The sequence below is a fragment of the Ammospiza nelsoni genome, chromosome 1, assembly GCF_027579445.1.
Source record: "Ammospiza nelsoni isolate bAmmNel1 chromosome 1, bAmmNel1.pri, whole genome shotgun sequence".
Lineage (NCBI taxonomy): Eukaryota > Metazoa > Chordata > Aves > Passeriformes > Passerellidae > Ammospiza > Ammospiza nelsoni.
Genome location: NC_080633.1, coordinates 37,139,606 through 37,156,243, shown reverse-complemented (window position 1 = coordinate 37,156,243; position 16,638 = coordinate 37,139,606). Strand labels below are relative to the sequence as shown.

At 41.6% G+C, this 16,638-nt stretch overlaps 1 protein-coding gene across 1 annotated transcript in view; it reads left to right on the top strand.

Moving 5' to 3' along the window:
* Positions 1-6,147: 6,147 nt before the first annotated feature.
* Positions 6,148-16,638, top strand: part of SATB1 (SATB homeobox 1) — a 91,718-nt gene continuing 81,227 nt past the window's right edge. The window contains exon 1 of the mRNA XM_059482591.1: positions 6,148-6,195. The gene's annotated coding sequence lies outside the window, so the exon portion shown is untranslated. The remainder of the gene's footprint in view (positions 6,196-16,638) is intronic.

Below are 16,638 nucleotides of genomic sequence, written 5' to 3'. Positions count from 1 at the left end.
GAAGAGGTTTTGTGAATCACAGCTGTTTGTTCATATGTTTGAATTCCACCCGATTCCCACATTTCAACCCATCCAGATCCTTTTATTGACTGAAAGACAAGTATTGACAGAGACAGCTTTGTGGTCAACAAAATATCTTTTTATTTAGGAAAAAGCACCAGCAGTTACTGAAAATTATTAACATTAAAAGCATTGAGGGGCTACCTTTACAGCATAATGCCTGTCATACCTCATCTGACAGACTGATTATTCAAAGTCTGGTGCACCTATGGTTGGGAATCATATTGCAAGGCTTAGAGCTTGACACTAAAACTGCCCTGTCTGTCCACAGGAAGAATTATGCTAAATCCTGTTTTCCTGAAGTGAAAATATAATTTTTCAGAAGTAAAATGTTTATTTTGACATTGTGACTGATGTCTTCTACTCTGTGACAAGAAACATTAATAAAAGGCCTCACTAATTCCAGACCAAAAGCATGTTTCTCTGAAATTTCCTTATTCTGGGCACATTCTGTTTAGGCCCTTAAAAAATCTCTACATTTCTAGAAACTAAGTGTACTTTTGTCTCTAAACAGCATAGTAGTGAGGCATTTATATTATCAGCTATAGCAGGAAAAGCTTTTTCACTAGATTTAACAAGAATACAAGAAAAAAAGCTAAAGATCTCCTGTTTCTTCTGGGGTTGTAAACCTATTTACTAAGATCTAGTGGCACACCTTGTAACTCCTAGTTAGGTATTCAAAATTGCAACACGACTACAAGTTAAATATAATTTGTGAAATATATGCCATATTTGATAAAAAATGCATGTAGTCAGAATCATATGATGATTTAATTTGCATAGATGTAAAACCGGAATTTATTATACACAACCTATATTCATAAAAGTAGACAGTCACCTGGTTTCTCTTCACTGGTTTAATCTGGCAGTCTCTCAATAGAGGCAACAGAATTTTTAAAAGCAGCCAAGACAAACCAGACACCAAGTGGAAGGAGAAAAGAACAGACAATGTGCAGGATAAGTGGTTACACACATGTTAATATTATCTCCTTCAATCCTTTAAAAAATGGTACTTTTAGACTGGTGGAAGAGGGAGACAGCAGCTGGGCAAAACAGAAGTGAGTCTGGCATCACTGATGCACCTGCAAAAAGTTGATCTTCTTTTCCAAAAAGCAAAGTTTTACGAGGAAATCTACAGGATGCACTTTACTTTTTTAGGCAATCCAAAGATCTCCTGTAACAGAGATGTGGAGGAAAAAGCAGTTGGAGCAGTACCATGTTGGAGAGAGGCCGAATGGACTGAGGTACAGTGTAGCATAAGGGCCTGGAAACATGGGCCTTCACTGTATGATTGGAGAGAACCTAAGCCAGTCTGGAGATAGACTGATGAATATGCTATTATTGACATGATGCCCACTTCAGTAAAGAAATTTTCAGAACAAACACTCAAGTAGCAAGGTGATATAGGCCTGAGCTCAAGACATTGGTGTCTAACCAACACAGAGTAGAATAACCAACAGACTGCAGAAATGCACTAAAGACATATTCAGAAAAAGACATCTGACTATCTTCCACTGAGCCACTTGCAAGATGAAACATGAGAAAAGGTTGTGGTACAGCTGGTAATGGCCACTTGCATTTAAGATATGCACAGAAGGCTACTTCAGCATGGTTCTATCTGTTTGATTACCATTTTCATCTACAACAGATAACATTTATAACTGGTTGGAACACAGTTCAAACCAAGTCTTAACATTTCATCAAGCTGCTGAGACATCCATGTGTACTCCATGCCAATATGCAGGTTTCTTTGCAAGGTTTCACAAATAATAGCATATAAATAGTTTTCAAAACGTAGGCTGGAATTTTTGTATGTTAAGAAGGAAAAAATACCCGAATGTTATTTTCAGTTTCTGATGTGCTCAGCTTAAGCAAACCATGATGAAAGCGAGCAATTATAAAGAATGATAGGTGGCATGTGGTGGTTTTCACTGATATAGCATTATCCACACACTACATGCTGGAAATAAACCATACTCGATAATGTACATATAACTTGGGAACGACACAAGTATCTGAGCACTACTGAGAGTTCTGTTGCTCATCTGCAATTTCAGGCAGAAGATGGCCTTCTCTGTCAACCATGGGTCAACATAACTCTCAAGTAGGCACATGTTCCTTAAGCATTTCTTCTTGAAAATGAACATTTTCATTTCAAGCCCCAGGTAATATCAGATACAGAAAAAAGTCCACATATGTATGTATTTGGTTCCTGGATCCATGTGGATGCTTTTAACCCCACTCTACTCCTTGCTGAACTTCACTTTCCACCCCTCTGTACTCATGTCTAAACATAAAGGTATTTACATGTCTGAAAGGAACTGGAAAGCAACTGTGATATTTCCCAGTGGATTCTAAAGCTCTTCTCACAGAAAAGCAACACATCATTATGTCACAGTAGCACTTCAGTAAGGGGCAGCTCAGGAAAGGCCTCTGACATGGTTATGATTAGCAGATTCATCACTTTCACTACCTCACTTGTAAAAGAAAGACTGAAACAGAAATATTTTCAGTTATTATTATCTTTCCCTGGAATCAGTTATGTCTGTAGGCCTTATAGAATGTGCCATCAATAAGATGGTCTTTGGATAAATGTACTTTTATGCACTGCTGGAAGTACCTAAAACTGATGGGTCTTTGAAATCGTGTGTGTATCTGTTGTTCCTTGGCAGGTTCTAAATCCACAAATTAATGAGTGGCTTATTGTGATTCATATGCCACTTTCATTTTTGGCAGGTAATGCTAATGGTATTGGAGAATGACTATTTGAATGAGATCTGCACCCACTTCCCTCAAATCAGGACTCTAAAAATGCTCAGAAAGGAGCTGTCAGCATAAATAAAAAATAATTAAAAAAGAATGTGAACGCTTATTCTGTATAGGGTTTCAACTCCACAGTTCCAGGCATCAGGGATGAGCAGGATGAACAGGACTTTCTACAGTTTCTGTAGAAGGCTGGGCAAGCAAACATCTAGGGGGGGAAATTGAGGAAGAGGAAATATCTACGTGTCAGTAATAGGAAAGTTACATTGTATACCTGGTTTTTAGGCATGCCATCTGTGCTCAGTCATACCAAATAGCTTTGATGACATGCCACAGCTAAAGGACAGGCAATATATGTCCTGCTCCAGTGACATGAATGACACAACTTGGTAAAACTCACTGCTTAATGATATAAATCATAACTCTCAAACACAGTATATGGTTGTCCCATACGTTTTTCAGTGATTAGACTCATACTAGGTATTTGGATACTGAAAGCACTGAAGGAGCATTATGGTGAAAACCAGTGCACACTAGGTAAGCAAGAGAGCCTTATCTATACTAATCCTGGACTTCCCATCATAGTTTGTTGGTTTGTAACAATACCATAATATTCAGCTAATATTGTTTACAGTAGCCTAACAACAAGCAATTCTATTCCCATTACTACTCACAGTCTGATATTAAAATATTTGTTTCCAAAGTAAACTGCCTGATGTAGTTGAGAAGTATAACCACAGTTTGTTGTTGTTTTTTTTTTTAACCTGAATAAACCTTATCTTTTAAAAACAAAATGTGAGCTTAAAAAGGGTGTATATTTTGACTAATATACCAAGTTGATAGAAAATAAGGTTTATGTTACATTTCGATTTTAAGGAAGGATTTTCCATAGTGCATTTGAGGATCTTTAAGAGGGAGCTTGATCTAAACTCAGTTCCAGTTCTGGATCTGGTCTCAAATCCATGTGTAGCCTCAGGCAAATGTGTTAATTTTCCTGTTTCAGTTTCCCTGCCTTTAAAGTGGGGATAACGTGACTAACCCAAATAGCTTAGCTGCAATTTGTAGCAATGACTAACTTGATTATTAGATTTCTGAGACATGAAACATGATTATTATTAGGGCTTACTGACCAGCCAGTCAGAAATGTGATACGAATAAAGGAGATGGGTCTTTGACAATAGAAGGATGTAAGTTAGTCAGTCAGTCAGTCAGTCAGAGTAGCTCTGCAAGGAGGCAACTCTAGGGAGTGGAGAGTTGGACCTATAAAAGAGAGAATGTTCCCTTTGTACTGATCTCCTATTTATTACCCCATGGTATCAAAAGACCATAAAAAGCTAAGTCCTCTCTGAGTCCAAAGCACTACAACAAATCAGCTGCAGGCAAATAAATTTTTATCTGTGTAAGTGAGCTCAATGTTATTTTCTAGTGGAAATGTCAGAATTGATTAAAGACCTAGCATTTCTATTTAAAATGAGAGAGTAGGGGATGATATGTTTTAAACTGAGAAAAAGTCAGAGGACTGATAACATGGAGATAAAGGAGTGAATTAATTTCTGGTGTTGTTGAAGTAATTTGGTATTCAACATATTGAGTCCAAATTTGCACCACTGTACCTAGTATAAATAGTAGTGCCTTTTAATAACTGAGACAAAAATACTCTCCCCACTGGCAAGGTCAATATTATTAATTGCTATTCCTATTATTAACCTTTGGGCTTCTGTATCCTCCATGGATTAATGATTATTCAATAACTGAGCTACAAGGTTAACTTACTAATAGCAATTAATAGAAGGACATGCTGCTGGCTAACTAGGAAAAGCAATGACAAATCAACTTCTTGGCCTTGGTCTTGTTTCATGCAAAGGTGCCTACGGGAATTGTACCTGTCAGCTGCCAAAGCTGAAAGAGAAAATCTGCCTCAAAGTCGAGACAAATAAAAAACGGAGGTCGGGCTGACATCCGGGGTCCCCTCTTATTCCCCTCTAGGGAATAAGAAACAGCCTCAGCTTTCAGGGAAACCTGCGTTCATTGCCAGGGTCATTCTCCAGGAACTCCACTTCCAAATCCTGCATCAGCGAAGAGGGGAAAGAAGGTCTTAAAAACAGAAAAAAGAGAGAAAAGTACTTCCCCTAGGAGAAGTTTCATGAATAAAGGCAATTCTCAAACAGCGTTACGGAGGAGCACGTGGTGCCAGGTGAAACACCGGGCAGGAGGACCACAGCGATCCGGGCCCGACGGGGCAGCGGAGCTGCCGGCAGCCAGAGGCCTCCGGGGGATGCTGTCCGCGCCCGGGCATCCCCAGCCCGCGGAGACCCAGCGCGGTAGCGGAGCCGCTCTCCCTCGGCCACCCCAAATCGCGGGTGGCCGCGGAGCGCTGCCTGCCCGAAAGGGGCTGCCGCCGGCGCTCTGGGAGCAGCGGCGCGGGGCGGCCAGAGGGAGCGGGGACAGCTGTGGAAATAAAGGAGCGGGGGAAGGATGGAGAGAAGGGGGAAGAGGGGGGCGGGGGCGCGGTGCCGGGGAAGGCAATGCGGGGACGGTGGAGGGTTTCGACCCGAGGGTCTGGGGGAAGGGGGGCACGGCAGGCATGGACACACGCACACCACCATGCCCCGGCACTTCCACCAAGTCAGCTCCACCGCCCCGCGGGGCCGGGAGCCGCCGGAGGAAAGGAGCCGCCGCGCACACACACACACAGACACACGCCACCGCTGCGCTCCAGCCGCCGCTCGCTTCTACCCCCCTCCCACCGCCGCCGCGCAGGCAGGAGGCAGCGGGCGCGGAGCAGAGCGGGCGGCGAGGGCTCGGAGACCCCGGCCCCGGTCGGACCGGCCTCAGCGGCCGCGCTGCCCCGACGGCACCGCCGCCCCCTCCCCGGGGGCAGCGCGCACCTCCCCGCCTGGAGGGGCCGTGCGAGGAGGCAGCGGGCGGGGGGAACGCGGGCACACACACACACACACACACACACTCACAAATACACACACACACGCAGGCACACCCGCACAGACACACGCAGGCAGAGGCAGGGCTGCCCCACGCCGGTACCTTGCTGCCCTGGTGTTTTCCGTCCGGGCTCCTCCTTGCTGAGGCAGCTCGGGAGCGGAGCCGAGCGGGCGGGTGCGTGTGCGTGTGTGTGTGTGCGTGCGTGCATGCGTGTGCCTCTGTGTGTGTCTGTGTGTGTGTCTGTGTGTGTGTGTGTGCGAGAGCGAGCGAGAGAGAGAGACTCTCCCCCCTCCCCCTCCTCCTCCTCGCTCTCCTTCCTTTAAACGCCCACTCCTGATGGGTGAAAAGACAACTTGAACTTCAGTGCAATTAACTTCGCCGGCGCCTCGGAAGCCGGAGGTGTCGCCGGCCTCGCCCGCCGCGCTCCCATGAGTGAGTCGGTCCCGCTCCTTCGGCGTCTCTCCTCGGGGACGTGGGGGACGGGGGGGGACAGAGCCGTGCCGGGGGCACCCGCCGCGGCGATTTACCCGGCCGTGCCGGCCCGGGAGGGCGGGCGGGAGGGAGGCGCGGGGCGGGTGGCTGCGCTCGGCGCTGCCGCTGCCGGAGCCTCCCGGCCGGCACGGGCTCACACCTGCCGCCGCGCCGCTGCCGGTCGCCGGCCCCGCTCCGCTCCGCTCCGCTCCCTCGCCCGCCGCCGCCTCGCCCGCCGCCGGCACGGGGGGAGCGGGGGGAGGTGGGGGTGGGGGCAGAGGGAAAAAACCCCAAAGTTTGGCAAAGTTCTTACCCGGCGCCGCGCGCCTCCCGGCAGCGGCGGGCGCGGGGCGGCGGCGCCCCCGACGGCGCGGGGCGAAGCGGCGGGGCCGGGGGTCGCGGGCAGGGGGATGGGGGGCGCGGGGCTTGCGCGGGCGGCCGAGCGGCGGCGGCTGCCCCAGCCGGGGGCGCGCCCGTGGCGGTGGGTGGCACGGCCCCCCCGCCCGCCCGCGGCGCGACCCGGCGCTGCCGCTGTCACGGGGAGCAGTGCCAGGGGCTCGTCTCTGTGCTCCAGGATTTACTTTTGCTTTTTCCGCTCCGTCTCCGAACCCGCCACCCGAGGTTTTGCTAAATCCTCGCCCCTTTGTCGCCGTGTCCGCCGGCTGCCGGGGGGAGCGCTCCTGACAGGCACCTGCCCGACCCGGAGTTTCCCTCTGCCAGTCTCCAGCTTTTTCTGACTGCGGAAGAAACTTCGCTACACTCTAAGTTTTCTGAAACACTTTGCACCAGCTCCTAAGCTGAAATAAGTTTAAACTGAGGAAAGCTCTTCGCTGGTTTTAGTCCGTGCAAATGAGCGCAGTGCTTCTGCGAAAATAATTCACAAATTCAGATGCAGAGACTCCAGGGCGTGTGATCAGGAGGTGCTCTTTCATTCTGGTCCGTGCTACTTGGGTGGGAGTTAGCAGCGGCCCCTTATTTCTACTTTATATTATTTTGGTACAGTGCATTCATATATTTGTCTGCTGTAGTCTGCTGGCAAACATTAGCATTCAAGCTTACATTTTTGACAAATGTGCAGACAGGAATAGCATGAATAGGCATCTTAAATATTAACAACCTAAGCATCTGTTGTGAAACAAATTTAATATATTTACTCTGTTTTTCTCACATTGTTAGGAAAGGTTACAATAAGTGTAAAATTTCAGCTGTAGTTAACACAAGGAATGCTTGGATATTTCACTATCTGTTCAAGCATTTAACACAATCACCAGATAGAAATGTGTCAAATCAGGCGCACTATTCAAAAACAACTTGAAACTGTAAGCGTAGAGTGTATAGACATGAATATAGCATGTTCTCTGCAATTTCTATCTTCTAATTACTCTTCAGCACGATTTGTAGAATTTGAGAATGCTCTTTCCAGTCCTGTACTCCTGTATGCTTTTAAATATGGTTATACCTACACACACTCATTTTCTAATTCACTTTCCGTTTGAGATTGTTATTGGTATTACCTTGCTTTTCGAGTTGAAGCAATAGTTTTGTGAGGAAATGTGAAATAACGTAGAGTAGGTAAAAAAATGAGCAGGCAGAAAATGCAATGTGTTCACATATAAGCATGCGTCGGAACAGATAGTGCACAAACAAGGCAATAGAAGAGAAATTAAAATCCTTGGCTAGTATGCTATGTATGCCCACTCTTCAGAACAGCTAGTGGAAAAGAAACAACTGACTCCAAGGAATTCCTCTGTCCCTGCAATAAAACTGTTGAGAGAAGAAAAGAGCACAGAAGAGCAAAGCCTCCAAAAAGGCTGTAGAGTTATTTCAGGAATCAGTGCATTCCTTCCCTTTTTCCCACAAGTTCAAATATGTAATAAATAAGTGCTTTGTATGCAAAATAGTTTACTGGAACAAAAAATATTTAAATGAAATGCTTTTTGTGCATGAATTTTGAAAAACTGGCCATTTCCTTTTTATATTCTTTGTTCTTGATACTTTAAATAGCAAAGTAACTCTCGCAGTTTCCCCTCTCATGCTATTTTAGCGACTCGTGTGAATCCTAACCTGCTGCTGAGCTCCCGAGAAAGCAGTGTGAAGCAGAGTCGATCTGTAAGTCACTGGTGGGACACGGTGCTTTGGCAGTGTCAGAGCAGAGAGAGGCTGCCACGCCAGCCCCAGCTCGCCCAGGAGCAGGGCACCCCTTAGGTTTGCAGCGCAGGCCCAGCGGGTCAGCGCACCTGCCCTCTGTGGCCGTGCTTCCCAAGGCAGCGCCAGCCCCGCTGCAGCCCTGCCAGCATCCCACAGGCACCAACCACCACGCTCAGCCCGGCTGGGGACGTGGGCACATCCACCCCAGCAGCACTAAAACCTCTTCAGAGAGGTTTCTCTACAGAAAATGCTTCTCCCACGTTACAGGTTTGGGATAGAGAGGGCTTTACATGTGTGCAACTGCCATTTAGATGATAATCAGTTGAAGTCTGGTGTTCTACTTAAAAAAAAGACCAACAAAAAACCCCACCGAACCTTTTAAATGTATCAACTACTTGATTTTTCAAAGTACTGTTACCTGTTTAATGTCATCTAATTTTTTTTAGTCTAAGTATTGTCAGAGGAATTTGAAGTAATTCCTTAGGTTTCCAGCTGTATTTGAAAAAAAATTAAGAAGATTACTTTATTAATAAAATAGGTCATAATATATAGAAAAATACATTAAAGTAGATTTCTGAATTAAAACTGGAGGAAATATGACTTCTGAAATGTTTTAGGCATATTTCTAGGAACTATGGTATTTTAACATAGACTCTAGTGAAGCATTTTATTGCCTTCTTGTATATAACTGCCATTGCTCTCTCTAGATATATTTCATATATATCCAGTGAAGCCACAAACTTTCCTTCTACAACAGTTTAAACACATCTGGAACATTTTACTTTCTTATAATTTATGTTAATAGATGTAGAGTGTATATACAATCTTCTCAGACATCATTGCTTTTTCCAAAGGGGAATTTTTTTACTTTCAGTCAGGGAATATATTTATAAGAACAAAATAACTCAAAGTATAGGCAATTCTATATATCATTTTATTTTCTGTTATATTAGGTTGATTATATAAAGCTTTCATTTAGAGCGATGGGATGATGAAATTACAGAGGAGTGATTGGCTTTTGTTTTTTCAAATGGTTCAAGTTGAGGGCTGCAAAAATGAATGTTTTTTGTAAAGTTCTTTGAGTGCATAATATTTTTCATAGAATTCTGACAAATTAATTTAATAGAAAAGCCACAAGTCTCTTAGCCAGGTAAAATGGAAGTTCTGTTTTTGCCGTTATAGGCATCAGGCTTCAGTAACCTGCTGCTCTTGTGGAATGAATACTTTCTACTTAAAGCTATCATGCACCTACTGTTTATTTACGCTGCATTAAACTGACAGCACAGCAATCAGAGGAAAAAATATGACTTACTTTCCTGAAGTAAACACCAGTTTATAGGTTAGTGCCTGTATTTATATTCCTGTCGCCACTAAATAATGGCTGTCTCCATTTTAATATCTACCTGTGGTGTTACCCAGGGCAGCTGGCTCTTCCTTGTTTAAAACAAGCAAAAAAAGGAAGGTGGGGGTGAGGAAGAGAAGAAAGTTTTGTTATCATTCCACTCTAAGAGGAACTTAATAGAAAAGTGATTCAGTATTCCTTTCTGTGGCAAGCTGAAGCCAGTTTTAAAGACATAGTATTCAGTTTTACTTGATGTAATTGAATTGCATCTCAAACAGGGAAAACAGAATTCCTTAACAGTATTTGTCTATCCAAGACACTGTAATTGTATATTCAGGCAATGGCAGATTAAGGGCAGAAGCATTTTATTAATAACTGAAAGCACATATGTGTGTGTGATGAAAAATGTTCTGCAAATCTGTCACTATGCAATCAAGTGCATTTTTTAAACTTTAGTTGTCACAAAGTTGCTACTGATTCTAAAAAAAAAGAAAAAAGAAAAAAAAAGAAAAAAAAGAAAGAAGTAAAACAGTTTGACGGTTAAAGAGTAACTTACAGTTCTTACTGCCTGCTATACGGAGATTTGTAACTTTGTAAAGTCAGTCTCAGAAAGCACTGTTGATGTTGCCTTTAATCTGGGAGTGATGAGTCCAAGTAGCCGGCATTTGAACTGAAGATAACTGCAGTCAGAATAACTCACAGTTTGTAAAAAGCTTCTCTAAATTCTCTGTTGAAGGACTCCATTAATAACTTTTACCTGAGAGGTTAATTCCTCCCTCAGATTCTCAAAGTATTATACTTAACACTAAGTTGGCTTGTTGGTCAGTTCCCTTGGCTCTGGTATCATGAACTCTCAACAGCCCTGACCACAACTTGTAACTGTTACTTCCAAGAGGATACACTATGATGTTCCCTTCAAAAATGCTGGTGGTTTTGAATATTTGCCATCCTGTGGCATCTAAGTTTACCACAGTTATCACCAACACTTCATTACATAATGGGTATCCATTCTATTGCTTTGCAAATGTCAGCTTTCTCATGGTTTCTGCACAGCATTGCTCTCAGTACCTTTGTCTTAGTAGAGATTAATTTTAAGGAGACTTGCCAGCACTGATCTTGTACATGTGTTCTGATCTGGTTCTTGTGCCCCGTACTAGTTGTAATCTACTCCTAATCTGTTTTATCTGGTGCTGTGTACTAGGAATGGCATAGTAATAGTAGAGTACAGTAGTAGAGTGTAGTAACATACCTCAGGCACTGTCTGAATTCTAAATATTTCCTTTTAAACTTGCTGAGCCTGACTTTGCTCCCATGCACACTGGTGTGTCACTGCAGAGCTCGGTTTCCACCATTCCTGTAGAGGATCAGTGTTAGGTGTTCAGATGGGCTGAGGGACACACTAACACTCGGTATTTGTGGCAAGGTCCACCTTTCAGCTATTTATTTAGAACACCAACGCACAGCAATCTCTTTGGAGTTTGATTCCCCTGTGAAACACTGTGCATTTGCTGGGACTGGGAGCGTAAGACTTGTTTCCACCGGAGTGCAGGCTAGCTGCTGTCTCTGAGCTGCTGTACGGCACTGCTGGTGACACCTCTGCACAGCTGTATGCTGACAGAAGTCAGCTCTCGCTACCTCGTGCTTTGCTGCTGTGAGCTGCGGGTGAGAGAGGCAGAGGAGCCTGCTGGCTTGCACATGGGCCTCGGTCACCCCAGCTGCACCTGGGTGCAGAACATCAGGATGGGCCACGTCTGTCAGCTGCGCTGGCCTTACATAACTTCCAGGGACTATCTGCTCTATCTCTTTCCCGTGGCGCATTATGACATGATATGACCTGAGGAGATGAGGGAGGTGCTTTAAACCTCAAGTGCATCTTGTCTTCCCTGGATCCTGCTCTGACAGGATTTATTTGGCCAGCAGCAATCATTTGTGGGTCGTTGCACTTGCTGCTTGCTAGACGAAGTGGTGATACACTCAGACCACCTGTGCTTGGAGGACTGTCTCATCATCTCTTCTGGTGTCTTGACTCCTGGTTCTGGTTTTAGCTCTGAAAAAAAAAAAGTGTAATTTTGGGTTAATAACTGTCCATGCCATTTTTGTCATCTTCGATGCTGTAATACTGAATTTTGAAAATGCTCAGCACATAACTTCATGTGAAGGAAAAGGAAGCTGCAGCACACTATCCTTTTATAAATGCAGCCTTAATATGCTCCTGATTTATTTACCCAGCTATAAAATTAGTAGTAAATGTGTTTCATAGAACAGTGAAGGATTAAGTAATTCTTTATATTTGTAAATTAGTCCTAGAGTGGAAAACATTTTTAGCAGAAGTGCCAAGAATTGCTGTTCTGAACTCAAATCCACATGCAAAGGTATGAGAAAGGTGTTTCCTTTTCAGTAACTGCACTTAGAATATGTGTCTGGTCATAATAGCCAGGTAATTAAAAACATTTTCAATGAAAAGGAGGAAAGTTCTAACATCATACACACCCTATATTCCTACTTCTTTTACATTAAATAAAAGACAGAAAAGAGAGGAGGGAAAAGACAGTGAGAGAGAGCGTGCATGCACGCAGGGTCTCAGAAGGACCAAAGGCAAAAAATGAAGTTGGGAGGAATTCCAGATTGAGTTTTAAAATGCTTATAATCAAAGATTAAATTAATATTTTTGTGGAGAGCAGTATTAGAAAGATTTTAAATCATTAGTGCTTTTCATCATAGGTGGGCTTTCTTGATAAAGGTAAGAAGTCTCAAGAATAATTAAAGGCATCTTAAAACTTAAAAATGACAGTTTTAGCTTCTAAGGATTCATTGTAATGTAATAATACTGTATGCTTTTTAGTGTTACTTCTGCACTAGACATTTAATTACAGTCTTTGTGAGACATGTTATCTGTATAGTAACCAGTGCATAAAAAGAATGATATTTACTTTTACATACAAGCTCTTGCTTGCCAGCTTTCTTTTTAAGATTATAGATTAAGATCTCCAATTCAGAATGTTCATGACTTCAATGAAAACAACTTAATTTGACACAATTCTGGGGAGGAATGGAGCATTTATTGTAATAGTACTGCTTCTCTAGTCACACTTTTGCAATAATACTTGAACTGCTGTTTAGCAGAGGGTTTTTTCGGCGCAAGGGCCCAAACTCAGTGTTCTTTGCTTGTTCAAAGGGTAGATTTTAGAATATCAAATGAAAAAGCATGTCTAATTTTTATATTGAGAAGTAGGATTAAAAAAACTTCTAAGCATAGTATGGTAGGTTTTTCACGGGTACAGTTTATTGCTGAGAGGAAATTTGGAGCTTGCTTTTGCTACATTGTATATTGACTATTGTCTGAAACATACACTGGATAATATGAATTTATGGGGATCATAGCTTGGTCCACCCATTGCTGTGAAAAAGTGAGTGCATTTGCAAAAAGGTGCATAAAATTAGGGTTTTTTTTGATAAGTTTCCAGATTTCCCTAAGTGTGGAAAGTGCTCCTTGACATAGTGAACTTCCCACAGTTCCCAGGTTCCGCACTGCTGTCATTGCAGGATGAGGCATGAGGGAAAAGAAACCGCATCCAGCTGTTTTAAAGCAGAGCTTTGCAGTCGATAATGTCTATCATACATCTTCTTTTAGGTCTTGTTTCTCATTTCTTACCTAGCAGTCCTGTGCAGGAACGGTATGATATAGGTTTTGAGCCCCTAGTTTTGGTATGCTTTGTAAGAAAATCTCACAGTAAAGTCAATCGGTTAAAATCAATCTCTGTCCCATTGACTGTATTTTATTGACTTTCTTTTTCTTTTTTTTTTTCACATGACTCACTGAATACCATAATAATTTTTGCCATTCCTGATGACTTTCATTATAATCTTTTCAAGACAATTTAATGGCATGTTTGCATTTGAAACTTGTGATTCCACTACTTTATTTGGGCTGCAAGCCCTACAAGTAACCGACTTCTGCATTGCCGCTTAAAATGACAATTAGGATACTCATAGGTGTAGTTATGGTTTTCTAAGCATTCCAGAAGAATTTTATGGATACCATGCAGGAGAATTGAACCAGTAGAATTTCTTTATGTGTTTGGCAGGATGACAGATATGCCGTAAGAAGCATTATACTGTCTGATAAATTGCATTACCAAGCACTATTTCTTATAGGTTCTGTCTCTTTAAAAATGCAGTCTCCTCTATTTGCCCTATTAATTGTTGATATGTTGCCATCCACGAGACAAAAATTAGAGCTGTAATTAAATAATCATGTGATGCTCCTTAGTGCCAGTGAGAGCAAACTCATTTTTCCAGGCCCTGATGGTCACTGATTATTGTATTACTACTGGCTTGCTTTATTTTTTTTTAATGGCTCTATATTGCTGGGTTACCTAACCACTGCCCTTCTTTTCAAAATTAAAGGAATTGAAGAACATTAAGTCACTTAATTGGCCAGTAGTCTGTGGGGATACAAAGTAGTCATACCTTCTCTGCTTTTTGGTCACTCAATTGGTTCTACTGGGAGAACTACATCAGTGGTGTGGTTGTGTGCCATTTAATTTACACTGGTGTTTTGGCTGGGATGGATGCATATAGGGAATGCCAGGAGAATTACAAAAGGAGCAGGGTATTAAAATTCAGAAATGATTAAAATTGAAATAAAAGGATGCTGCTGCTTTGCCAGTACTCTGGCAGTCATAATGACACATAGAGATTAGTTTCCACCTTCATCTTTTCCTTCTTTCTCATTTCCTCTTGTTTATTGTTGACACATTTTCCTTATGTCTCTGCTTCTCAGCGCTTTTTTTTCACTGTTACATATTCCTACTTTTTCTCTTTCCTTAAGCATGGAGAAGCTTACTTAACCTTATTATAACAATAACAGAATAGGTTATTAATATTTAATATGCACATGATTAAAATTTCTCTCTTAAACATAGGTCAGCTCTATTATTAACTGACATGTTATTTTTCATTAAAAATTTTTATTCTGCCCTTACGGTTTCTCAAACACCCTTTACTTTGGTGGTGATTTAACACATAATGTTTAGAAAACTGTGTTAGGCTAGTGAAAAAAAAGAACTTACCAGTCATGGATAATCAATTATGCATGAATTCAGATATAACAGATGGAAACTGGTGAGTTAAAGTTTCTCTTTAGCTTCGTGATTTTTTTGTTTTGTTTTTGTGACACCTGTCTCTTATGTATAGATAAACATCTAACATAGCATACTGCTTTTCATGCATCTTTGTGTTTTTTGCTTTTTGGGTTTTTTTTTTTTTCTTTTTGGTTTTGTTGGTGTGGCATAAACTTATTTTCCCCTGTTTATAACTTACTATTTTTAATTTGTTTGTCTGTGAGCATGTCTATACTGCCTGCCTTTTCTAGGGCTGTAGTGTCCTGTGATGAAGCAAGCATTTAATCTTCTAATAAACTACACAATGTAATTTGACCTTAAAATTGTGTCAGCACGATATTTTAAATTATAGGAGTTCATTTTTGCCTTCAGCTGCTCATGGACTATAGTGTTATGACATTAAAGCAACAGGGTAGACTGCGGCTGGGCATATGTATTCATATATGCATATATGCACATTCTTGTGATTGTGATACTTATATAGGCGTTCCCTCCAAAGGCATTAATTAAATTTATTTCAATCATTTGACAATGAAGTAGATTGCTTTACTGCTTTTTATTAAAAAGTTCAGTATGGACTGAGCACAGTACTTCTTTTGGTCATGGAAAAAATTTTACGGAACTAAATCAAGCAAAAATGACAATAACTCTTTTGATATGCCCATAGCAATGACCACTTGGTATTAAGTAAATGAAGATCTGAATATGTTTTCTTTTTCCTTTTATACAAAAGTATTTAAAAGAGTTTTAAGCATGAACTTAGATGTGAGATGTGTTTCTGTGTAGTTCATTCATGGCAGCATATTGAGCGATTCGTGTATTTGAAGGTGTTGGAAAAATATGGGGGTAAGTTGATTTGGATGTTCTTTTTCTACAACTGTAATAATTTGGAGCATTTCTTCACCTGGCCCCATCCACTTTGGAAGTGGCACATTTGAAGATGTGGTGCAGAGAGGTTTTCCATCTGTATATCCATAAAGGAAAAATGAATTGAGAGAATGTACTGCATCTTTCATGAGCAGAATATTCCAAAACTTCTCATTTTATCAAGATTTGTGAAGGAAAAATTAATACAGGAAGGAGTTTGTAGTATAACCTGCCAGAAGCAAATTACAGAGAAGACATCTTTCCTCAGATATTTTTGTATTTAACACAAGAACTAACTTTTTACACACCTGTTAACGGCATTTCCTTCATGCGTTTTCATGAGTATAAATTACTATCATAAATATTAACCAAATTTTGCCCTAAAAATACTGTATTCTAGTGAGTTTCCAGCTGCTGCTCTCCATCTCAGTTTCTTTCCACTGTAGCCACTTAGCAGGAAATCTTGAAACATAGTTGCTTTAAGAAAATATATACATCAAATACTTAAATATATGTTTGTTAATTTCTCTCTTTGTGTGCGTGTATTTGGTTTTGGGGTTTTTTTTTGTGTTTTTGTTTTTTTTTTTCTAAATCAGAACAAGTATGTTTAACTTTTTGAAGTTATTTGGTTTTGCTTTATGTTGTTTGCATTAAACTAAGCATACTCTGACACATGTATAAGTGACCTTTATCTTAGTGACACTACATATGCTAAACCTTTTTTAGTTAGCACCTGGCAATATTAACAGGTATCTTGTTCCTTAAAAGAGCAGTGAATATTAACAGCTAATTGCTCCTGAAAAGAACTAAAAAACTCATTCATTTCATCTTTGTTACTGTGGAATCATCGGAGTTTGAGATTGGAAGGAGCCCTAGAAGAAAATGCTAATTTGGCCAAAACCACCAACTTTCATTTTGTTTTAC